The sequence below is a fragment of the Cebus imitator genome, unplaced genomic scaffold, assembly GCF_001604975.1.
Source record: "Cebus imitator isolate Cc_AM_T3 unplaced genomic scaffold, Cebus_imitator-1.0 Scaffold286, whole genome shotgun sequence".
NCBI classification, from domain to species: Eukaryota; Metazoa; Chordata; class Mammalia; order Primates; family Cebidae; genus Cebus; species Cebus imitator.
The window spans coordinates 442071-467835 of NW_016107601.1; the positions used below are offsets into that span (position 1 = coordinate 442071).

The 25765-nt window shown below is 40.0% G+C and overlaps 1 protein-coding gene across 2 annotated transcripts in view; it reads left to right on the plus strand.

Moving 5' to 3' along the window:
• Window positions 1–25765, plus strand: part of GALNT14 (polypeptide N-acetylgalactosaminyltransferase 14) — a 226690-nt gene that overhangs the window by 14509 nt on the left and 186416 nt on the right. The gene's annotated exons all lie outside the window — the stretch shown is intronic.

Sequence of the window (25765 nt, forward strand, 5' to 3'; positions counted from 1 at the left end):
AGAGACGGGGTTTCACCATGTTGACCAGGATGGTCTCGATCTCTTGACCTCGTGATCCACCCGCCTCAGCCTCCCAAAGTGCTGGGATTACAGGCTTGAGCCACCGCGCCCGGCCTTATATTTTTAATTAATTAATTTTTGAGACAGTCTTGCTCTGCTGTTGCCCAGGCTGGAATGCAGTGGCATGATCTTGGCTCACTGCGACCTCCCTCTCCCAGGTTCAAGCGATTCTCCTGCCTCAGCCTCCTGAGTAGCTGGGACTACAGGCGCCTGCCACCACTCCTGGCTAATTTTTGTATTTTTAGTAGAGATGGGGTTTCACCATGTTGGCCAGGCTGGTCTTGAACTCCGAACCTTGTGATCCACCTGCCTTGGCCTCCCAAAGTGCTGGGATTACAGGCATGAGCCACTGCGCCTGGCTGATTATATTTATTTTTACCAGTGAGGGACTTGAGTTTCCTAAAGGTCCAGTATCTTGCCCAGCACCACAAGAGTGACATGATCGGGGAGGAAATCCCACCCTGCAGAACAACGCCTGGTAAATTTAAAAGCAATCGTCAAACTCTTATCCCCAGGTATCCCCATAAAGATTCTCTTCTTCCCCGCAGCCTCACATTCCACTTTGACTCAAAAGAGAGAAAAGACAGCTCTCCATCTTGCAGTTCCTTCCACCATGAATAGGTGGTGGAACTAAGACTGGACGCAGGATGCTAGAGCCCTGGTGGGGGTGCCACTGGACAGTTGGCAAGCAGGAAAGATGGGTGAGCTCCTTGAAAGTATCCCCCTTTGAGTGCCTATCAAGTGTGGGGAGACAGAGTGGGCAAAATCACCCTCACCAGGCCACTGCATCAAGTTTGTCCAAACATCTGGCAAACCCATATGGGGCATTGCTGAGTGGGAAGCCCTGTGTAGGAAGCGGGGGTGGGGGTGGGGGTGAGGGTAGGAGTGTTGGGGGGTTGAATTCTGACCAGTGGCTCCCTGCTGGCCCATCCCTCACCACTTCTGATTGCAGAACACTGTTTTCCTCTTAGACTCTAAGATGTATTGTTGTATTACCGGAAAGATAGAACTGTGTCACTGGGGATGCTGTTTGATGGTGGAGGAGCTGCAAGATAGAGAGCTGTCTTTTCTCTCTTTTGACTCATAGTGGAATGTGAGGCTGAGAGGAGAAAGAGAATCTTTACCGGGGTATGTGGGGATAAAAGTTTGAGACAATTGCTTTTAAATTTACCAGGCGTTGTTCTGCAAGGTTGAATTTCCTCCCCTGATCATGTCACTCTTCTGTTAGCTCAGAAAACTGTGGTTGAAGTTTAATCTCATCCTTAAAGCTGTTTCACTAAAATAGGAACCTGTTATTCCACAGGGCTGCTTATTAGAAGAAGAAGGATTTAGGGAGGTCTTTTAAAGTCATTTCAGTGATTTTTTTTTTTTGAAAGAAGCATTTGCCGGAATCCACTTGTCCCCAAAGCATCTGCTGTTTTAGAAGCATAGTGCTAGTGGAAGCATAACAGGAAGGGAAAGCCAACTTCAGGATAGGAAATAGGCTAACTGAGCAACCCACTTCTATTTCATCAGTTGAGAATGCCTGTCATGGGCTCTGTACTGTTTTGGGCACCTTGGACCAGGTGGTCCATGGGTCAAATGCAGCCCCCACGTTCTCTAATGCTTTTGGATGGCCTGTGAGCTAACAATGGTTTTTATATTTTTAAATGGTCAGAGAAAAACTCCAAAGAAAAATAACATTTCATGACACATGAAAATTATTCATATATAAAATTCAGACTCCGTGGTCTATCAATAAAGGTTTACTGGAGCACAGTAAGTCGATGGTTGCTTTTGTGCCACAACAGCAGAGTTGAATAGTGGTGATGGAGACTGTGTAGCCCACAAAACTTAGATCTTTACTATGAAAATAGAAAATGTTTTGTATGTTTTTTATAGAAAACAAAAATATATAGTAAATGTTTGTTTACCCTTGACCTTTAATTTCTCAGTGTGGCTCATGGGTCAGGGGGGTTAGTGTCCCTTGTAATTCACCAGAAATGTAGAATCTCAGTCCATTTCAGACCTACTGATTCAAAATCTGCATTTAGTAAGACCCCCAGGTGATCTGTGTGCAGTTAAAGTTCGAGAAGCCCTGCATTAGATGTTGCGCTTGCTCACGGAAAGCTTGTGTGACTCATACTCCATGAGATCAGGTCTACATTCTGTGCTACTTGTCCTTTTTTTCTTGGAGTTAAATGCTATTCCAAGCTCCCGTTCCCCCTTGTAGGGATGGGGAGTCCTCTTCTACTCACAGCTGGTGAGGGGATTTCTTTTCTACTCACAGACTCATAGCGATTCAGGAGGCTTCCTCCATGCCAGGTAATGTGGGAAGAGCTTGTAGTCTTCCAGGCATCACTATCATGGCTGCTTCACCATCGACTATGCCCTTCACATTCTGCTGATCCCAGGCTAGAGGGTTCCATGTGGTGCCAGGAGCCCCCTGTGTCCAGGGGCCGGCCTTCCCATGGAGCATCACACAGCTATGTTAATTGGGCTCTGCTACCTTCTGGGGCATCCACCACTCTCAGAACTGGCTGTGTCCCACTCTTCTTCCAAGCTGGAGGGATTCCTTCTCTTTCTAGTCCTCAGAGGCACTGCCTTTTTTTTCACCCTCTGGGCTATTCTTTCAAAGAACATTGGCTTTTGTAAATGATAGAAGATGGCCTATTTCCTGGTATCTCTGCTTTAGGCTTAGGAACACCATCTTTCTGGAAGCCAGGGAGCATGCAGGTCTTCGTTATCTACTGAGGTCAGGGGTTGGGGCAGGGCTGAGGAGGGAGTGGGAGGTAGGTAGAAGTGAGAACAAATGCAAACAAATATCCCACTATCCTGGCATCTCCACACTATGTTATGATGCAGTTGAGGTGACACTACCAACACAATCTAGGACAGTACGCAATCTAGGATACCTTCCTGTAGAACAGGAGGCAGATTCTGGGGGAGCTTAGAGAAAGGGAGATTGTTGGGCAGCAGTGGGCAGGGAGGTCTTCCTAAGGTGGTGGGACTCAGCGTGAGTGACTAGAGATGAATGAAAACCAGGAGTGGGCCAGAAAAAGTTAAAAGATAAAGCCATTTGCTTATTTTTGTGCTAAGACCAGAGTGTGTTGGAAAGTAAACAGATTTCCCCAGTTGAGAATATTATATTCCATTCACTGGGGACTTTGCTCAGCAAATGTTTTGGGTTTAAGAGTTTTAATTGCTTATAGTATGTTCATTGCTCTTAAAGGGGCAATTCAGTGAAATTTGAACTTGGCATTCCCTTTCTCTTACTCTTCTGGCCTAAATGAAAGTCACTGTGTATGTTCTGTATTCCTCACCAAGCTTCACGCTGGCTTTTCTTGATCACGTGTTTTCAACTTTAATTTGCGTAGCTGCTCTTAGAGGAAATCACCTGTGGGGATGTCTTCCTGCCTGTCTAGATTCCCTACAGATGAAGCCTTGGCAGGGCCATAGCCAAAGTCACTTAGAATGGGCGCATCCTTGGAGGGGCATGCTGAGCATCCAAGTTCAGAAGGTCTGAGCCCACGCACATTGGTTGGAGAAAGCGAACCGTGAAGACTTCCCTACTGGTGTGACCAGGGACTCGAAGAATTCTTTCTTTGTGTACCAAGCACAGAAGCTGGCAGATCTGCAGATGTTATTTGAGATGTGTGCTGATCCACTATGCCTCTTTCCAAATTGCTCTCATGGGAAGCTGGATCGGGAATGGTCCTAACGCAGTGGACATGGAAATATACTCATCATGTACCAAGTTTAAAAAAAACCAGTAGGATTCAAAATTGGGTCCATGGCTGGGTGCAGCGGCTCATGTCTGCAATCCCAGTGCTTTGGGAGCTGAGGCAGGTGGATCACCTGAGATCAGGAGTTCGAGACCAGCCTGGCCAATATGGTGAAACCTCTCTGGTAATCACAGCAATATAAAATTACAATTGGATCCCATTTCATACTCTTTAGATTGGCAAAGTGAAAATGACAGCATTTATACCAAAGAGGATGCTGGGCAAAGAATACCTTTAAATCTTAGGTCCATGTGGGATTTATTTTTATGTTAAGTTTAAGGTAGGGAATAGTAATCTGTGTCAACATCATTAATTAAATAAGCCATCACTTCCCCCAGTAACTAAAAGACCACGTTGTCACATAATTTCCCATAAACATTGGGTTCTAGTTCTGGGAACTCCATTCTTTTCTATGGACCTATTTGTCTTTTACTATGGCAATATCATACTTTTTACCAGAATGTTCTTATTAAATCCAGTGGTTACTTCTCAATTATACTATTGATTTTCCTAGGTTCAAAAATCACATTATTATCAAAATAAGCAAAATTTGTCTCTTCTTTTTGAGATTTATCTTAACTATTTTATTGTCTTATTTTGTTGCATTCATGAGAATTTTCAAAATTAAATGCCATGCAGTATAGGACTCCCTTGATTTTGATGCAAATGGCTTTAGTGTTCATTATTTACTGTTCACCTTTATTAAATATTGTATTTCACATTTTAACTTTCCTTTTATTCTTGCTTTACTTCGACTTTTTATTAAGGTTTTTTTGGATTTTTTATCTTTTGATTGAATCATACTAGTTTTCTCTTTTATTGATGGAGTGATTTATTTTGATGTTCTTGTTTTGAATCATCCTTGCATTCCTGGAATAAACCCTATTCAGTTACAATTTATTTTTATTTATGTTACTGGGTTGTATTTGTTGACATTTATTTGGAATTTTAACATCTATTTTCATGAGTTAGATTTGTTTATTTATTTGATTAGTTTTTTTTTGGTACTTTGGTTTTAGATATAAGTGTATATTGCTTTGATAAAATGAATTAGGGAAATTTTTTAGCAGATGGGAATAGTTTAAACAACTTTCGCCAATTTATTCTTAATGATCATATAAAATTCAGCTGTGAAATTATCTAGTTCTATTGACTTCTTCAATGGTAGCCCTTTAGTCACCTTCCCCATCTCTGCCATGATACCTCTAATTGCTCACCAAATTCTGGTGTCTCATTCTTTGGGCACACAGCAAGATTGCATTTCACATTCTCCCTTGCATTCACCAGCACATGTAACTAACTTGGGTCCAATAAAATGAAGTAGAAATGATGGGTTCTATCTATAGGCCACACCATAAAATCTCCCATGCACACTCTGTCATATTCTTCTTCTGCCAGATAATGTGGATGACAAGACTCTAGGGATGGCAAGATCGCATGATATATGATATAAGATGCTTTGGTCTCTAAGTAACTGAATGGGGGAAAACTTCCCTATTGTCCAGAACACTTACCCAAGACTACTGTGTAAGCCAGAACTACTACTTAGCATAGCCTATCCTACACTATTATATACAGTAACTGGTCTTTTCACATTTTCTACTTCTTTGGTCGGTATGGGTAGTATCTATTTTATTAGTAAACTACCCACATCTTTTAGGTTTTCAAATTTACCAGAGTTGCACATGGTATTCTCTTCTAATCCTCTGTTGTACACCTGTGGTCACATCTCCATTCACATTTCTAATTATAAGTATTTTATCCTTTCTTAAACCTAATTTATCTTATGGATGTTTTCAAAGAGCCAGTTTTTGCATCTATGTACCTTCCTATTACATTTCATTTTTATTAATTTTAACTTTTTTTGCTAGTAATTTTCTCTATTTTTGAGTATTCCTGTTTTAAAAATAATTAAGGCACGTAAGGTTGTATGTTTCTTCTGCATGTAGCCTTGGCTGTGTCCCATACATTCTGACTGTTCTTCTTCAATTCTTACTAGATGGTTTATATTTTCAATTTTGATTTTCTGTTTGTCTAAAGAACTCAGGTAGAAGCATGTTTCTTAATTTTAAAATCCTTAGGATTTTTGATATTTTTGATTTTGGATTTTATTGAATTATCAGATAAGAATGTGGCCTATCAAATCTCTGCTTTTCAAAATTTTTAAGCTTTTATTAATGGCCATAATCAATATTTAAAGTATCTTTTGGACATATGAAAGAAAGCCCCTGAATATTCTTTGTTTGATGGTTGTATAGTTCTCTCTCTACATATGTATTAGATAAATATTCTTGATTCCACTTATTTTCTTTCTCGGTTCATGTCAGTTTTTGGTCTACTAGATCACTTTAATTCTGAAATCATACACTATAATTTTAATCAAAATCTCCTATTATCAAGAGTTTTGGCTTTATAATATTTTAGGGTTATTTTGTTTTGTTCTTAGCGATTTATATTTTGATAAACTGTGCCTTCACCTTATCTGTTGTTAATGTTGTCTGTCCTTCTTTGTTTTCTTTTGCATTTGACCATCTATTTTTAATCTTTTTTTACGGCATAAAATGTTTCTTGTAAATTATGTATAGCTCTCTGTTGACCTGAATACATATTTTTATTTTTCAATCCAATCTGATATTTGTATTTTAATAAGAATGTTCAGCTTATAAAAATTAGTGAAATAATAGATATAATTGAATATATACTATTTTATTTTTATCTTTCACCATTTTATTACTTTTGCTGGTTTGGCCAATTACTACTTCAATTTTCTTTCCCTTTTTAGTTTGGACATCTCACTGTACTATCTATGCTGACTGTTATCTTTCTAGGTCATTCAAAGGCATATTTCTATGCAAACAAGATATCGATGATGATTTTATACCCCCCTCCTCCTGCCAGGATGTTTTATCCATTCATTATCATTCTAATACATATTTTTTGGAGGCAGGGTCTCTCTCCGTCACCCAGGATGGAGTGCAGTGGTGCAGTCATAGCTCACTGCAGCTTGAAACTCCTGGGCTCAAAAGATCCTCTTGCTTCAGTGTCCCAAGTAGCTAAGACTAAGGTGTGCACCACCAAGCCCAGCTAATTAATTTTTTTTAATTTTAGAAATAGGGTCTTGCTATGTTGCCCTGGCTCACCTAGAGCAATCCTCTTGCCTCAGCCTCCTCAGTAGCTGGCATTATAGGCGTGAGCCACTGCCTGGCAACAGCCGAGTAAATTGAGCCTTTTATGAGTACTTTTACTTCCTTACACTTTCATACACTGAGGGCAGATGGGCCTTTAGAAGACTTTTATTCACCTTACCTCCACTACCCCTAATTCCTGGACTTTGCTGAGATAATTTAACACTTCTAGAACTAAATGTTAAATTTTTCTTTGCAGAACCCCTCTTCTTATTTGTCACTTACATTGCCTGTTTCCAGTCACTTTAATACTACCTAATTAGATTCAACTGTACAAATTGCAAGGTTCATCACACCACTGTTTTCATCTCACCCATCTTGAGATTTTTGTTTGAATTCATTTATTTTTTGATCAGAATATCTGCTTGAGATAGGGTATGTGGGTTATTTTTTCTATGAACTCTTGTATCTGCAAATATTCTACAAATTAGACAGGTGGATAACATCTGCCTTGCACACCTGGTAGTGTATGGATTTTTTTTTTTTTTTTTTTTTTTTTTTTTAACAGGGCCTTGCTCTGTCACCCAGTCTGGAGTATAATGGTGTGATGACGGCTTGCTGCAACGTCAACCTCCTGGGCTCGAGTAATCCTTCCTGCCTCAGCCTCCCAAGTTGTTAGGACTACAGGCATGTGCCACTGTGCCTGGCTAATTTTATTTATTTATTTAGTAGAGACAGGGTCTTGCTATGTTGCCTAGGCTGGTCTTGAACTCCTGGGCTCAAGTGGTCCTCCTGCCTCGGCCTCCTAAAGTGTTGGGATTACAGGCATGAGCCACCATGCCTAGCCTGGATGGTTTTCCATTGTCTTCTGGATCCAGTTTTGCAGATGATGTATGATTGAAGCCATATTACTTTTTCTTAGTTAGTTACATCTTCTCCCTGTTTGGAGCTTGTGACATTTTTCTCCTCATCTTTGGAACTTATAAGGACATCTTGGCGTATGTCCTTTCCCATGTCTCTTGCAAGGAGCTCAGTTCCATTTGCAGACTCAGGTCTTCTTCAAGTCAGGTAAATTCTTTACTTCCATTTGTTTAATTCTTGTCTTTTCTGTACTTGTTCCTTTTTCTGCTTTTGGGATTATTGTTACTCACAAGCTGGGTTTTTAGAGTCTGTTCTTCAAATATGTTTTTGCCCCTGATTTTTCTTTGTATTTTTGCTCTTGTGTGTATGTGTTTTTCTACTTGATCTTCTAAGCTGCTAATTTAGGTCTCTACAGCAACCATCCTTTTCATCAACTCCTCTGCTGAGCATTTTAGTGTGAAAAATCATGATTTTTATTCCTAGAAAGTTTTTCTTTTTCGTGTGCTGTAATTGAATACTGTTAAGAGGTATTATTATTTTTTGAGTTGCCCTTTGTCTCCTTTAGCAGCTCTGTTTCATCAACAACTTCCCCTTCTAAGCGTTTTGTTTGCTCATCTCTCCAGCTTCTGGTCCTCTTTAGGGGTGCCCTTTTTCCACTGTCCACTTGTTGTGGCTTAGGACCATCTGCCTTCAGGTGAAGTCGACAGAATGGCGGTGTGTGTAAGAATTAAAGAAAGAGGAGAGAAACACGACAGGTGGCTCACCAGTAAAGACAGGTTTATTTTAGAGAAAACAAACCTGAGAAGAGCTTCTGGCCCAGTTAGATCAGAGGCACACTCTGTTACAGACTGAGTTTTTAAGGATTCAGGGTGGGGGAGTTTATTAGAGGCTTAGGCTGCTTCTGTGTTTCTTTGTTGTATTTATCTGAGAGGGAGAGTTATATGTCTGTTCCCATACATTTTTCTGCAGCTGCAGGCATACCCACTGAGTCAGCTTTTAGCTTCCCTATCTTAGTGCACCTGAAGGGAAAGGAATGTGCTTATTAAGGCCCACTGATTTACAATGCCCATTGAATGAGGGTGAAGTTTGATTGTTACCCAAGATATTTTCCCCCACCTCCCTCTGTGACCAAGCTGTCTTATTTGTGTTTTACTGTCTTTTCAACTGCTTGTAGTTAGAAGGGAAGTGATTTCCTTGAAATGTATAAGGCTTGAAAGGGAGCTGGAACTTAAAATGGAAATGTTTGTCCAAGATGTTGATGTTCCAGCTCTGCCAGTGTGTTGCAGTCTTGGATCCTATACCTTGTAGGGGCAGCACCACCAGGTGGGCTGTCTGTTTTTTTTTTTGTGGCACAAGAAGGAATCCCCTGAGCTACCCTAGCTCTAGGCTAGAGAGGACTTAGCAGGCCTGTTCAGCTTCCCATCCCATCCTCTGGGCCACAGAGGCAAGAGGTCCTCTCAGAACATTCATGACGGCTGTAGCTGCCTTCCTCACAGGGGCCTCTCCCACTCTGGGCCAAGCTTTCCCCAGGATTCAGGGACATCTGATCTTGCTCCTGTCTCTGTTCTTAGATGCTGTTCTCCAGACTCTCTCTCAACCCTGCAATGACCTCTCCACCCAGCCCTGCAATCCTGAGATCTCGCTTAGACTCAGCACCTGTGTGCTGCTTTCAGTGGCTCTCTGCAGTTGAATTGGTGCTGAGAGAGCCACCACTAGCTATCAGCGGGGCACATTCAAGCCGCCATTGTCCAGAATTGCTTCATCGATTTCTGAAATTTCAATAGTGAATGATTAGAAACTTCCAAGCAAATATTCTTTTAAAATTTAGATTTCTTGAAAATCTAAGGAAAATGAAAAGGTTTCTACCTTGCATTTACTTCTCTATCCTGCTACATTCTAAGAGAGGGGTTTCAGTGTTAGTTTCAAAGGATTTTTATTCATTGGGAAGTGTTTGTAGGATTTTATTAGTAGCTGCATGTAACACCACCACTGCAGAGGCCTAATTCATCTAGACTGGAATTACTTTCTTACTGGGATCACTTGGGGACTTCTAGGTTTCATCCAACACAAAGTAGGAGTTCAGAAGCACATGGGGATGAGATTCCATAACCAGAGAAAGGGGGCTTGGTGAAGCATGAGGATCAAAGCAAGAACCTGGAGATGGCAAGAAGGAGAAGGTTTGAAATGAAGTCAGGGCCGGCTACAGGGGCTGTGGGTTCATGACAGTGATAGCGGATATTTGTCATGCAGTGGATAGGGGACTAGGTGGATCCTGATTCACTGGGAAGTCAGTTGGCCAAGATGTTATCATCAGATATCCTTTCCAGTGAGAAGAACTGGAATATGACCTAGGTCATGAACGTTGGCCTTTTTCTTTGACGATCACGACATCTAACAATAATTGGGTCAGGAGGAGGGATTCGAGAGATCCTCATCTTAGCATGTGCTTCATACCAAACAATGTGCCTGGTGCTGTCCCATACATCTCCTGTAATCTTACCCAAGACTCTTTGTTGGGCAGCATGTTCATAGTTTACAATGAGGATTGAGACTCTGAGAAGCTAAGGGTCTATGAATTCAAGGTCACAGGTCAGTAAATGCCATGGAACTTCTCACAAGCTGATCAGGAGGTTGGCTCTGATGTACCAGTATTGTTGGAAAGCACAGGTTTTTGTCCAGGACTGGTTCAAACAGTACTTAAGTTAAGAAAGCGGCCACTGGCTGTTTGCTCTCCTATGCCTGGAGCTGGGCTCACTGCTGTCTGGGAGGGGCATTTTGGAGGATGCTTCTGCTGCATGGATGGGAGCAGGAAGACGGGTGTGACTGCCAGCCTTTCCCAGAGGACAGTTTTTTTTTTTTTGTTTTTTTTTTTTAATGACATTGGCAATTGAAATGGGAGCTCAGTTCCCAGACTTTGGAGGGTCCTCAATGGAACAAGGAGGGATACAAAGAAAAAATAAAAGCAAATACAGAGTTTTGGTGGGAGAAAGCATCCAGCCCCATCACTAGAGGCAACAGCTATCTGTAGGACTGTCCTTTGGTGACCGTGCTTCTGATGGCCTGTTTCAAACATCAAAAGATAAATAAAATATCAAAAAGAAGCAAACAAGATGTAGTAAAAGGAGGAAAGGATCAAATTGAAATTCATCTTGCACAGAAAAATATGATTAACACCGGATAAGGATCTTTGTCTGCAAAAAAAAAAAATGTTTTAAGCAAATGTCTGTTTACTTGCAGCATCTCACTTTATTTTAAAAGGTAAAAAGCTTTAAAAGGCTGAAAAGGGATGATGCATGTCAGACTGTCACAGTGATGAAGCCAGGATTCCCTATAGGGGTAGGTTCAGGGCTGAGCTTTTATGCAGTTTGTAGTGGTTTATTATAGTTTATTTTCTGCTTAATGGGTTATAGTTTAAAGCCGTGGGTAAAAGCCATATGGGGGCTTATAGGAAAGTATCCCTGGTCAAACCAGTCTGGTAAATAAGCAGTTAGTCCTCCCTGCCTCTGCCTTTTGGCTCTCCTGTTGTTGATTCAGTGAACAAATTAAATTTCACAAGTATTTAGCAATCACGCATGCTGTGTGAAGCTTGGTTCTTCTTTCCCATGGTTGTTTCCCTGAGAGGTCAGGGAGGGACTTAGGAAGGCTGACGCATCACCCATATGCTGCCATTCTCTTCCCTAGGGCTCTAAGTGGCCACTGTGCCAGGATAAGTCCACAGTCTTCATGCAAACCAGCACCATACTTGGTATTTCTAGTTAGACTCTGATTTTTCTCATTGGAGGTTGCCTTCTGGGTCTAGTGCTGTGCTCAGCATTATGGCAATGAAGCCTAAGCCCTGGCCCTCTTCCCTGAGACCTGTGAAGTCCTGCAGGCTAGCCACCCTGGACGTTCCCTGTTCTGGTGTCCTTGGAGCTTGCTGATGAAGAATCCCTGGGTCTTTGTCCTTGATCCCCACAGGCTTGTGCCCTGTAGGCTGGGCAGCTCAACAAGATAGCAGTCCCCATCTGCAGCCTGGGTAGTCCGCTCGGGCTTCACGGCTGCAGCAGGGAGGAGGATTGTGTTCTTTGCCTCAATCTAGCTGCTGTCTTTGAGAGGCCAGAGTGGCTGCTGTTTTAAATCCTCTAGCTCTGCTGGACCACCATAGGGGTAGGAGACAGTGTATCTAACTCTATCATACAAATGGAGTTCCTGAGTGAGGGAAGACCAAAGTACTCGACTTCCAAGTCATTCAGGGATTTGGAATTAGAGTTCAAGTTCCCACCATTTTTCTCAACCCATCTGAGTCAGGATGAGTCATATCTTTAAAAAAAATCTGACTTAAGAATGGTTTCACTTGAATCTAGTGCCTGTGTGAGAGTTGATACACATGTCACAGAGTCAGTTTCTCCCACTCAGAGAAAAAGACAAATCAGCTTTACATGAATTCCCCCCAATTTTAGAACAGATGGTTTTCTGAGCACTTAGAAAAAAAAATGTGGTGATTGCTACAGGGTGATCATGGCTTGCCCAAGCACCAAGCATGCCATGTGAAGCTTGGCTCTTCTTTCCTGTGGCTGTTTCCCTGAGAGGTCAGGGAAGGACTTAGGAAGTCTGACATCTCGCCCATGTGCTGCCATTCTCTTCCCTAGTGCTCTAAGTGGCCACTGTGCCAGGATTGTTCACAGTCTTCATGCAAACCAGCACCATGCTTGGTATTTCTTGTTAGACTCTGATTTTTCTCATTGGAGGTTGCCTTTGGAGAAAGAAAGCCTTTCTTTGTGACTTTTAAAATCTTTGGCTTATTCAGTTTCTAAGGTGCCTAGTGTTTGGAAGGCTTGGTGGAGCATGAGGGTCAAAGCGAGAATCTGGAGATGGCAAGAAGGAGAAGATTTGAAGTGAAGTCAGGGCAGGCTACAGGGGCTGTGGGTCCATGACAGTGATAGCGGTCTTTGGAATCACTCACTGTCTACAAGTGGTACAACCACTGATGTGCTTAGCCAGAGAACAGTGAATAGAGCACCTAGAAACAGGTGTCAGGAGGAAGCTGTGTGCTTTCTGAAATTTATAGGGAATACAGGGATTTAGGAGGTAAGAAAGGGAGAAGGAAGGATCTGGTGTGGCTATTTGGAGGCCTGGAATATTTTTTCAAAGAAAGGCAGTACAGAAATTAGTTTTTGAAAGTTGAGGCTCAAAGACAAGGAAAGAATGGATTTGTTTTTAACGATTTCAAGTAGAATTGAGGCTGTTTCTGCGATTGTTGGAAATAAAAATGGTTAGAAAATGATGTCAGCAGAGAGTGGGGATTGTGAACCAGGAAAATAAATGAGCTCTGAAATCACCTTCTATTTTATAAATATTGTTTCTGGAGCTGAGAAAATTGAGACAGATTATTCCTTTTTCTCTCTCCCAAGCTATGGGTGGAAGAAGCTCTGAGTATCCCATTTGGACTTTGTGAGGAGCATCTTATCTTGTCCTGGTGCGCTAAGTGGCTTTGTCTGCATTTAGACACACTCCATTTCCCTTTCAAGGACCACTATCAGCAGTAGCCAATTACAAACACACCTCATAACACATTATTGAGACACACTGCACACAAATAAGCTGGAGAGATGTTTAATGATTGTACCACATCGCGTCCATTACAATCTGTCCGCACTGCCGCAGGATGGAGGGGCCAGTTCCTGTGTGAGTGTCTCTGTGTCTGTATTTATGTGTATTTCATTTTCATGGCATCTTAATTAGACATAATTTGAGCTAAGCCAGCTTATACTCTCAAGGAAGGAAAGGGGCATCATTTCACATTCTGACAGGCTCCTTTTAAGCTAGACCCTCCTTGTCTTTAGTTTTCTAAAAGTATCAGTGCTGTTAGCAGCCTGAATTCGTCTGAGAACAAGGGATGATGCATTTTCCGACTCAATGGCTTCCTTCTGTTATCTCTTTTTCCTGGAGAAGTAAAAGGTGGGCAATTCAGAGAAATGTTACATAGGCAGTTACCTCCTCCACTCTTTCATCTGCTAGCTTGGTTTTGCAGTGAGAGTTTGCTGAATTTTATTTTCTCTGCCATTTGCCACTGCTGTTGGTTTTGAAGTAATGGCTGCATTTGGCCACAGTAGCTAACAGCTGCATTCCAGGCCTGGGTGAAGTGGCAGCTGATACACCAAGCACAAGTCCTCCCTTTATGGTATCAGGGGTTGGAATCTGGGAATGAGATAATAGCTGGGCTCACCAGGGGTTAACCAGAATCCTCACTTGTTGTGGTTGGAAGCCTTTAAGTTGATCAGGTCTACTTGCCCTCTCTGTAGTTGATGTTGAGACTACGGAGGGGAAGTTACTTTCTCAAGAGTATCAGCTGGTTAACGGCAGAACTTACCTAGATCCTGGCTTCTATGCCCCTAGTCCAAGCTCTTTGCAGTCTGCCTGTTCAAAGCTGTGCTGTGTTTGCCTCTGTAAAATCCAAAGCTCAGTAGGGAGCAGGGAGCTGCCGACAGGAATGCTGGGTGCCTGCTAGACCCTCCAGCCATGACAGCCATCACAGAGCATGCATATGATTAATGCTTACCTAGTCCTCATCCCCCAAGGACACTATTTCCGTGCTGCAGAGGCTTTTGAAAAAGGACATATGATTTCAAAGGATTATTTTATCAAAGGATTGTTTTCATCCTCATTCTTTTGGAACAACCGAATGCCCAATGCTCTGACCAGTGTTGCCTTTCTTGCATTTTGCTCTTGAAGATCTGGGCCTTCCTTGAAGGAGTAGCCTAGGAAAGCGAGAACAAGCCCTTGTGTTTTGCCTTTAAGTCAGCTAGAGATGTTTTTGGCCTGATAGAAAACTAAACTGAGTTAGGTCTTCTAGAGCCTGCCTGTGTAGCTGAGTGGGTGACGTGTCCAGCCTCCCTAACTTGGAAAAAACTTACTGTTCACACTTCATTCATACGTTCCTTAGTCCTTGGCAAGCAAATTGCTTTTGAAGAATTTATCTTCCCATCTGCCACTTCTATTAGTAAAGGAAATACCTGTGACTGATGTAGTGATGGTGGAGTCCTGGGGCCCTGGTGATTTCATATTGTCCATCTGTAGCCTGAAACTTCAGAGTTCATGTGGGGTCAGAGGCAGGAGTCTGGCCTTGGTATTTCCTGAATCACACCCCCTGGCTGGGGAGCCTATGTTTGCTCACAGCCAGGCAGATGGTGCCAAATAGTGGCATGTTCCTACTGCTACTTTTGCAGCCAGCCAGAGATATGAGACAGGACAGCTAGCTAATTGGTATTTTGAAGAATCTGCTGTGTGTTTCAGCATGAGTGTGTGGGCTGTTGGGAGGTGGTGAGAGTCTGAGGTGTGGGGCGAGATCCTAGTTCTAAAGAATTAGCAGGTTTTTTTTTTTTTTTTGTGTGTGTGTGTGTGTGTGTGTGTGTGTGTGTGTGTGTGTGTGTGCTGACGGTCTATGAGAGAGCAGGCCTCAAGCTTTAGGGGAAAGTTAAAGGAGAAGGAGAAACACGACTGAGGTGAAATGATCAGTACCATGGAAAGCACCATGTGGCTTGAAGTTTGGGAAACCCTTCCTAACTGCAAAGAGACTTGGCCTCATGTTTGTGCCTTCCCTATCATTCTTTGATAATCTTCCAAAGGAGCAAACGAGGACAGCATTTTTCCCCTGCCCATTCTGCTAATGGAGAGACTGAGGCTCAAGAGGTAACTCATTTGAGATGTAGTGGTGAGTCAGGGGAATAGGGAAATAAGACTTCCAGTATAACGTGGCTGCTTGTATAAGACAACCTCTTCTGCTCTTCCTCCTGGATACCATTACAGTGTCCTTATTGCTGGATACAACAGCAAGGAGAATAATAGAAAACTCCAAAATGCCATTTTAAGTGGAATTAGAGGATAGCTACAATCTGTGGAAACTGCAATGTGTGCAAGGGCTGTCCCGAGCAGCAGGGTGTGGGAGCGACCATGAGGGGGAAGTGAGGAGGTTTAGGAGAGTAGCCAGTGGGCTCAGGAACAGCAGGTGGCAAAGGGTGCTAGAGAAACACACAGCCTGGATATGAGGGGCATCCTGAAAAGCCACAGCAACATCTCTTATTTGTAATCAATGCAAATAAGGACTAGGGTGAGCAGAACTGAAGAAAGGTACCACGTGGGCCTGCTTTGATTCAGAGAAGCAGAGGAGGTGTATGTATACAAAGGATCATCCAGAAGACACCTATCTACAAGAAATAATGTTTTTGGCAGCTAAAAAGAGACTTCCTTCTTTCCCTCCTTAACATGTTTTTTGGGATATAACACACATAAAGGAAAGCACACAAATATTTTTCAGTTTGATAAACTTTTGTGTAACCACCATGCAGATCAAGGTACAGAATCTTTTTAGCAGCCTAGAAGTCTATATGTGCCGCTTTCTAGTAATTAGTTCTTCCCCACAAAGAAAGCTCACTTTAGTAATGAAAGTCTACCCTGGGCCCTCTTTCCATCCTCAGAACTTCATGCAAAGAAATGGTCCAAGAAAGCCTATCTCATACAACAGTAAGTAATAAAAAAGAATTAGGATCATTGGTAGATGAGAAGCAATGATATCAGAGGGAAAAAATGTCAACAAGAGCCACTAAAATTACTCCCAAATAAAGAACATTCCCAGGAAAATAATGTTAGGGAGCAGATGAAAACTATGATCAAGCATTTCACAGTGAATTTAAATAACTCAATGAAGCAATCATTTCTGTGAAGAAAGACCCACCAAGCAGAGATAAGTGTTTGGGAAAGGATGACAAGATGGCACGAGGTGGCGAAATGTGAGCTGGCAGAACTCAAGGAGGAAATAAAAGAAAAAAGTCAGATTTGTCTCAGAGATGAAGATGAAGTTGGAAGAATCTCAAGGGAAAATAGACACGTGGAAAATGCAGTGTGGAACATAGATGAAAGGTGAATAAATGCAACTGAAATAAGGGAAGCATTAATAAAGATTAGAGAGAAAATGATTAACATAGAAGACAGGCAGTGGAGAACCAACAAAAGCATAATTTTAGTTGTTGAAAGGAAACAAAAAATAATAGACATATAAAAAATAGACACAGAAAACACAAACAATGGAACAAATATTTAAAATATTAGGAAGGTTTTCATGATATAAAAGACTTAAATCTAAAGGTTGAAAGAGCACAAATTTGGGTATTGGGTGAAATTACCCAGAACAGTTCACACCAAGATTATAGCCTTGGGAAGTTTTAGACACAAAGGATAGGGAATAATCCCTCCCCTCCCCCCACCTCACTTTTCTTTTATGGAAGCAGTGTAGAAAAGTGGGTGTAGAGGTGGTGGGCAGGGGCATGGCTAGAATGGTTGGAAGTTTGGTTAAGGGAAAGAATAATTTATTGAGCTAGTAAATAAATATAAAGAGGATAATAGGAACTGTGTTTTTTACTGTTTGAAAGGGATTTCTAAACATGGAAAGAAGGAAGGCTAGAAAGAACCTAGCATGCTGGATTGGAATTCGAAGTGTCAGAGAGAGAGAGAGAGAGAGAGAGAGAGAGAGAGAGAGAGAGAGAGTGTGTGTGTGTGTGTGTGTGTGTGTGTGTGTTTTTTTCTTCTTCTTCTTCTTTGTCTGGAAGCAGTGGAACTCCAATAGCAAATGAATGCATCTTGGTTTCTTTTTTCTTTTTCTTTTTTTTGAGACAAGGTCTTGCTCTGTCAGTCAGGCTGGAGTGCAGTGGCACGATCTTGGCTCACTGCAACTTCTGCCTCCCAGGTTCAAGCAATTTTTTTTGCCTCAGCCTCCTGAGTAGGTGGGATTACAGGCATAGGGCACCCCACCTGGCTAATTTTTGTATTTTTAGTAGAGTTGGGGTTTTGCCAGGCTGGTCTTGAACTCCTGACCTCCAATGATCTGCCCACCTCGGCCTCCCAAAGTGCTGGGATTACAGAGATATTGGTTTCTAAATAGTGCCCTACACTAAAAGTTATCGGGGGCCTCAGAGAAATGACTAACTTATGGGATAGGTCAGAAAAAATATAAAATGAACCTGAAAGATCTTGTCATGCCAGAAAGTCAGGAGATACTCTAGAAAAGATGGGAATGTGTCAAAAGGACACAGGAACCAGCTTGAAGGATTTTTTGAGAACAATATGATCATTAAAGTAAATATCAAATAATAAGAGTATTAGATTACAACCTATTGAATAAAATAGGAATCTGTAAATCCATACTGTTATAAATAAGTAAATGAATAGATACATAACAAGTAAATAAGTAAGTGCAGGAGAAGAGACTCTTTTTTACAGTAGAATGACAACTGATAAATGTAGAGAGAATGATGGAGGTGCATATTCACCACTTGGCCACCATCACTGTGGTAATTGGTAGATATTGTTAGTTGCTGATGGATGCTATCTTGTGGGTGGAGATTTCATAACAAGTAGCATATTGGCACAATATTAGTAAAGCTCCCCACAAAAGTGTAATGAAATAACACGGAAACATGGTGAAAATTTCAGTGGAAAAATTTGGCAGACACCAACTTGACAAGATGATCAAGGTTAACATCACTAGGGGTGGGATGGGCTTGGCTAGTTTGCCCCTGGATGAGATGAGCTGAGAAGAACACAGCATCAGTTCCATTGTGCCAGGAATGCATAGCTTGTATTTAGTTGTGAGGAAACATCGGATGGACACAGGCTCTATAGAAGGAAAGGCCTGTACTCTTTTAGACTTTCAAAGATTTGAGAAATAGAGAAAGACTGAGGATTTCCTCCAAATTGGATGAGACTGTTGAGGCATGACAACTAAATGCAACATGAGTTGGTAGATAGGATGCTGGACAGGGAAGTGAAAAAGAGACATTGTTGGGACATTTGGGAAATTTGCATAGGGTCCGTGGACTGGGTCTGTGCTGTATCATTGTTGATTTTTTGACAAGGAGTGCTCTATGGTGATTATATAGGAGAAGGGTCCTTGTCTTTGGGAGACATGCACTGGAGTATTTAGAGATGATGGAAGCATGTGAAAAAAATCTATGTTTCTTTCTTCTATCTTTGCAAAAATGGGGAAAATATAGCAAAATATAAAATGTCACCATCTAGAGGATTTGTGTGGAGGAGGTGTAAGAATTTGTACTGTTCTACTGTTCTTGCAACTTTTCTTTAGGTCTGAAATGACTACAAAATTAATAAAGAATGGTGAAGTAAACAATAAATAAGAAAGACAGAGGGAAAGACTCCATTGGGAATCCAGGCAAAGAGATCAAGCCACCTATGAGGAGAAAAATATCAAGTTGGCCCCAGTTTTTTCTGCAGCAACTTCCAAATGCCCAGAAGATAACAAAACAACATCTACAAGATAAGCAAAGAAAGAAAGAAAGTGTGAGCCAATGATTTATATCCATCCTAGCCATCTTTTAAGTATAAAGACAATTTTTGGACATGCGATAACTCAGGAAATATTGTTCCCATGAGACCTTCTTCAACAAACTAGTAAAGGGTGAATTTCAGCCAACAAAGTGAAGATGGAGGTTGAGCATTGACTATTTTTAACTGTAAAACCAAACTAAGACGAAGAGTAAGACAAATGAGGATTAGAAGAACAGAGGAGAAAATAAGTGTTCTGTGCCCTGGTGATATAGAAATGACACAATCAACAAATATTGAAAGGCAAAGGGGGGAAAAAGGAAGTTATCTGATTGCCTCATTCTATAATAGCAGGGAGTCAAAGGACATAATTGAGAGCTGACAAATGAAGTAATATAAGCATAATTATACTTAATAAATGGTACAGAAAGAGGATATTATTGACTGAAATCAGGTGTTGGAAGGGAAACAGCAGCATTGTTGGAGTAAATGGTGCCTAGGGGCTATGTAATATGTTTTTTTTTTCTTCTCTGTATGCAGCTGCCATTGCATTAGCATCTCTGTGCACTTTCACAACTGGTTGGCAGGATGTATGTCTCTTTCTGTCTCCACCCCAATCATGCCTTTGCTATGCTTCTGTGGAATGAATAGTGAAAGGGAATACACCAAATTTATCTTTGTTTGTAATACATAGTAAGTCTTGTCTAAAGACATAGGTTAAGATTATTATATAATGTTGCAGTTATGAATGTTACCACTAGAATAAAAACACAAACCTTCCCAGAAGAAGCACACAGGAAGAACAATCACAGAAAGATGAAAAATAATGCCAAGAAACCCAGAAGATATAATATAAAATGAGAGCTAAGAATAAGCCTATATATCACTAAATATAAATGAATCTAACTTACCTTTTAAGAAGAGTTTCAGAAAGGATCACAAATCACAATCCAATTCTAAGTTGTTTGTAGAGATGCCCCTCAAGGAAAGTGATATAGGAAGGTTGAAAATAAAAGGATGAGTAAAAGAACACCAGGAAAATGCTTTAAAAGGTTAATTTAAAATAGAGATATAAAAAGTAGCAGTTATGATCTTGCATTAGACAATGTGGAATTCAGATTAAAATGCATTAAATGAGGTAAAGAAACTATATAATGACAAAAAGTACATCTCACGATGAAAAAAACTCAACAGCAGTGTTGAAAACACAGACATTTTAGGAGATGCAAGGAGAAATAGACAAAAGAACGCTGGTAACAGATGACTTTAATTTACATGTCTCAGTCTCCAGATAACTGGACAAAGAATAAAAATCAATATGAAAGCTCTAATTAACATAAGTAATGAAGTAGATCTGGTTGATAAATAGCAAACCCTATAGATTAAATGAAGAAAATATATCTTTCAAGGGTCTATGAAGCATTCACAAATATTGACCATCTATTAGGCAACATAGATAACCTCAATAAATACCGAAAGGTAGAAAAAAGACAGGCAATATTCTCTGATTACAGTGCAATTAAACTAGAAATTAATACCAAATTAGGAAAGCAGAAGGCCATTTAACTGAAAGGAAAATCAAAACAAAAAAACTCAATGCATGGGTGAAAGAGGAAAAGAAAAACTGAAATTGCAGATTTTCTGGAAAACAATGAAAACACTAAACAACAGAACAGATGTTATATAGCTAAAGCAGTACTCAGAGGAAAACTGATGGTCTTAAATATTTACACAAAAGAATGATAAAACATGAATTAATCACCTAAGTTAAGGAGCTATAACAGAATAAAATGGAATATTGCAGAAGGAAGGCAGAGGAAGAAATAGATAAAAGTAGAAATTATCAGTTAGAAAACAAAGCAGTTAAAATAAATTTCAAAGGTGGTTTTGGGGTGTATTAGTCAATTTTCATGCTGTCAATAAAGACATGCTCAAGGCTAATTTATAAAGGAAAGGGGTTTAATTGACTCACAGTTCAGCATGGCTGGGAAGGTCTCAGGAAACTTACAATCTTGATGGAAAGGGAAGCAAACACATCCTTCTTCACATGACAGCAGCAAGGAGAAATGTGAGTGCCCAGTGAAAGGGGAAGCTCCTTAGAAAACCACCAGATCTCATGAGAACTAACTCACTGTCACAAGAACAGCAGCATGGGGGTGACCACCCCTGTGACTCAATTATCTCTACCTGGTCCCTCCTGCAATGTATGGGGATTATGGAAACATACAATTCAAGATAAACTTTGGGTGGGGACACAGCCAAACCATATCATGGGGAAAAAGCCAGCAATAAAATAAACTACTGGTTAACCCAATCAAGAAAATGTGTGAGCAAGTGCAGATGCATAAAATAAGGAATGATATGTGGGAAACAGTGACATAAACAGGTAACTAAAGGAATGTGAGACTACTTTGTTCATTTCTATGCAAATAGATTTGAAAAGTGGATTAGTTTTCAAGAAAATAAAAATTACCCAAATGACCCCAGAAGAGAATCCTAAATTTCTAAGGCAGAAATTAAAAAATAAATTTAAACAGGTATATGCTCTTCAAAGAAAAATGCACTAGTCCAGATGGTTTTATAGGGAAAATCCTACCAAACTTCCAAGGAACAGAAATTTCAGTATGTTTTAGAGCATAGAAAAAGAAGAGAAACAAGCATAACTTTTACCAAAACCTGACAAAGTAGGCACACGTAGAAATCCAAAGACTAACCCCACTTATGAATGTCAATTCAAAGATGATTTAAAAAGTAGCAAAATAATTGCAGCAGTACATTTTAAGATTAATCCATTATAATCAAGAGAGTTTTATTCTTGGAATGCATATATGGTTCTATATTAGTTAACATTAGAAGAAAAAAGATATTATCTTCATAGATGTTAAAAAGGCCTTGGAGACATTTCAGTGGTCATTTTTAAATTAGAAAATGCACCCAGGAAAACTTGACTGGCTGAGGTTATGCTGGTGGTCCCTGACTCATGATGCTTTTCACAATCTTTTGACTTTATTATGGTGAAAAAAATATGCATTCAATAGAAACCATACTTCAAGTACCCATGCAACTACTCTGTGTTTCACTTTCAGTATAGTAATGAATAAATTATCAGAGATACTTAACACTCCATTATAAAATAGGCTTTGTGTTAGATGATTTTGCCTAATCATAGGCTAATGTAAGAGCACACTTAAGGTAGGTCTGGCTAAGTTATGATGTTCAGTAAGTTAGGTGTATTAAATGCATTTTTGACTTGCAATATTTTCAACTTATGATGAGTTTATCAGAATGTAACTCTACTATAAGTCTAGGAGCATCTCAGGCTATAAGCCAGTATTATGCTTATTGAGGAAACACTAAAGGAATTCTCATTAAAGAAAAAGGATCTATGCTATTAGTACTGTTATTTATGATTGCACTGGTGATACTACCAATGCAATAGATAAGCAAAAACAATAAAAAAGAGAGATGGGGAGGAGGCAATGGTTGCTATATGAAGATGCTCTGGTTGTGTGGCTGGAAAACAAAAGATAATTCACTGAAAAACTGTTTCAAATAATAAAATAATTCCATAAACTAACAATGTGCAATAATTAGTAAACAGAAATTAATACCCTTCATATCTACAAACACCAACCAGAATATAGTAAGTCCGCAACATTGAGGCTAGGTTCTTAGAAACTGCAACTTTAAGCAAAATGACATTTAACAAAACCAGTTTTTTTCTCATCAAAGTTATAACAAAAATATGTTGAAGGAAATGTTATTCAAGGATCTATTGCACATCATTTTGCTTAAAGTCACAGTTTCCAAGAACCTATCAATGATGTTAAGTGACTACTTACCATATATTGTCAGAGGAAGAGCCACCACTTACAATAACAACAAGAAATGTAAAAGAGCTAATAATAAATTTGAACAAAAAATATCCAGGATCTATATAAAAATTTGAAAACACTACTGAAGGATATAAAAGAATCCTGAAGCAAATGTAAAGATTGCTCATGGATAGAAAGACAATAGACATAGTTCTATTTAATTTATAAATCAAATACAATCTAAAAGTAGCAGTAGATCATTTTTAAAAACTAGTTAAGTTTGTTTTAAAAATCAAATAGAAAGGTAAATAAAAATAGAAAAATTCTGAAAAAAATCCCATATGGGGGGACTGGCCCTACTAGATATTAAATTTATTACAGTGTGTCATTTATTGAAACTGTGTGCTACAGAGACATGCACATGTCGTTAAAAGGAACCAAGTGGTTAGTCCAGAAATAGACATAAATTCATATTTAGTATTTGATAAAGGTAACATCTTAAGTCATGGGGAAAAGATTAAATACGTTCAACAGGGATATCTGATAGCCCTGTGGGGGAAAATAAAATTGGATCCATACCTCACACCATATATACAACAATATAGGATTCAAAATGAAAATGAAATGTAAAGGCAAAAGGAAGACTATAAAAGTACAGGAAGAAAACACACAGGTTGCCTCTCTAGCCAAGACTTAAACCTTGAAACCATAAAATAAAAATCTGATATATCTGACTAGATAAAAATTGGAGGAAAAAATCATCTAAGTAGCAAAAAGAATCTACCTAAGTAAACTGAAAAGACACATGACAAAGACCTAATCAACTTAAATAAAGAGTTCCAAAGAGTCAATAAAAAATGAATTTCAATCTAATAGAAAACAATACGCAAAGGATATAAATAGGCAATGCACAGAAAAAGAAATATAAATTGCCCTAAATTTGCTGAAAGATGTACTTAACATCTTTGAACCTTGGACATCATCTGACCCTTGAACAATATGGGTTTGAACTATGCAGATTCACTTACATACAGATTTTCTTCTGCCTCTGCCACCCCTGAGACAGCAAGACCAACCCCTCCTCTCCCCACTCCTCCTCAGCTTACACCATGTGATGATGAGGATGAAGAACGCGATGATAATGCTCTTCCACTTACTGAATAGTAAATATATTTTATGATTTTCTTAGTAGCATTTTCTCTTCTCTAGCTTACTAATTGTAAGAATACAGTATATAATACATATAACATATAAAACATATATTTGATTACAAAATATGTGTTAATCGCTGTTTATGTTATTGATAAGGCTTCTGGTGAACAATAGGCTATCAAGTAGTTAAATTCTGGGGAAGTCAAAAGTTATGTGCAGATTTTCAACTGGGAAGGAGGTTGATGCCCCTAACTTCCACATTGCTCAAGGGTCAACCACATTTATACTTACATCTATATACATAAGAAATTCTGGAAAGATAATACAACAAACTAACAATGAGTTCCCTTAAGGGTTGTGACGTGAACTGGGGATAGGCAAGGATGGAAGGGAAATGTTTCATTGTATGCCTTTTTTATTTTGAACCACATGAATCTAAATTTTTTATCATACTTTAGATTCTGGGGTACATGTGCAGATCATGCAAGATTGTTGCATTGGTACATTCATGGCATGGTGGTTTAAAGGGATTATTATATTAATAGGATTCTGACATAGCCACTGACACAGTCATGTCAGAAGATGATGCACATCCCCTTGTCCTCCACCTACAGAAAAGTATATAAATGCTTCTATTCCAACCAAATGAAATTGCCCAAAGGCTTTCCTCCCTAATAAGCCATAAAGAATAGAGGTAGAACTCCTTAGAGCCCACAGTGAGTTTTGCAGTTAAAGTCTGCATCATCTTGAATCACTAACCTTTATTAGCACTGGAGTGTTTGTTTGCAGAATGCAGTGCGTTCGCTGAGTATGCAGTTTGGATCTCCCCTGATAATATGTATAGATCTGGATCAACTGTTAAATGCTTGTTTTGCAGCTTTTTAATAGAGACGTAGTATGTGATTGAAGCCAGCATGTGATTATAGTTCCCAATTATAATGTAAGTCTGAGAAGCTCTGATCACATAGAGGATAGGGCACAAAATGGTGGAGGTGGAACAGATCATGGAGATTAACTGGGAAAATGTCCCCATTTCAGCAGTTAGTAAATGCTCCAGCCTGGGTGGAAGGTACTCAGCTAGTTAGTGCTGAGCTTGAACTAGAAGCTGAGGTTCTGAGTGCCAGTTCTGGGTTCTCTCCCATCTGTCCATTTCCCATGACACAAAAGTCTTGGCCAGACAGTACAATCTTGCTCTACAAACAGGACAGGGAGCTACAGCATCAGTGGAGCAAAGGACACCTGTGTTAGGAAGCCAGTACAGGAAGCCTGTTGGGTGTGAACAACAGGAAGTCTGACCCAAACAGGCTTAAACAAGAGAAGAATTAGTGAACATAACTGAAAAGCCTAGATAATAATATCCCTGGTCCTTCTCTGTAGCAAAAACCCTATTTTATTTTCTTACAGGCCATAACACTCTCAAAAGTATTTCATTCAAAAATTTATTTTTTGCCCATTTTTTTATTTGGTAGCTCCATGACTGCAGGGGCTTTGTCTGCCTTGCCTTCATATCTCCTGTGCCTAGCACACAACTAGGTGCTTAATAAATACTTGTGGAAAGAATTAATTCTCTGACCTTGGAGTGGAGAGTGGAGGATGGAGCAAGCACATGGTCTGAGAGTGGGGAGAGGGGATTATTCCCCAAAAGGCATGAGACGTAGCGAGATGCCAAGAGCCA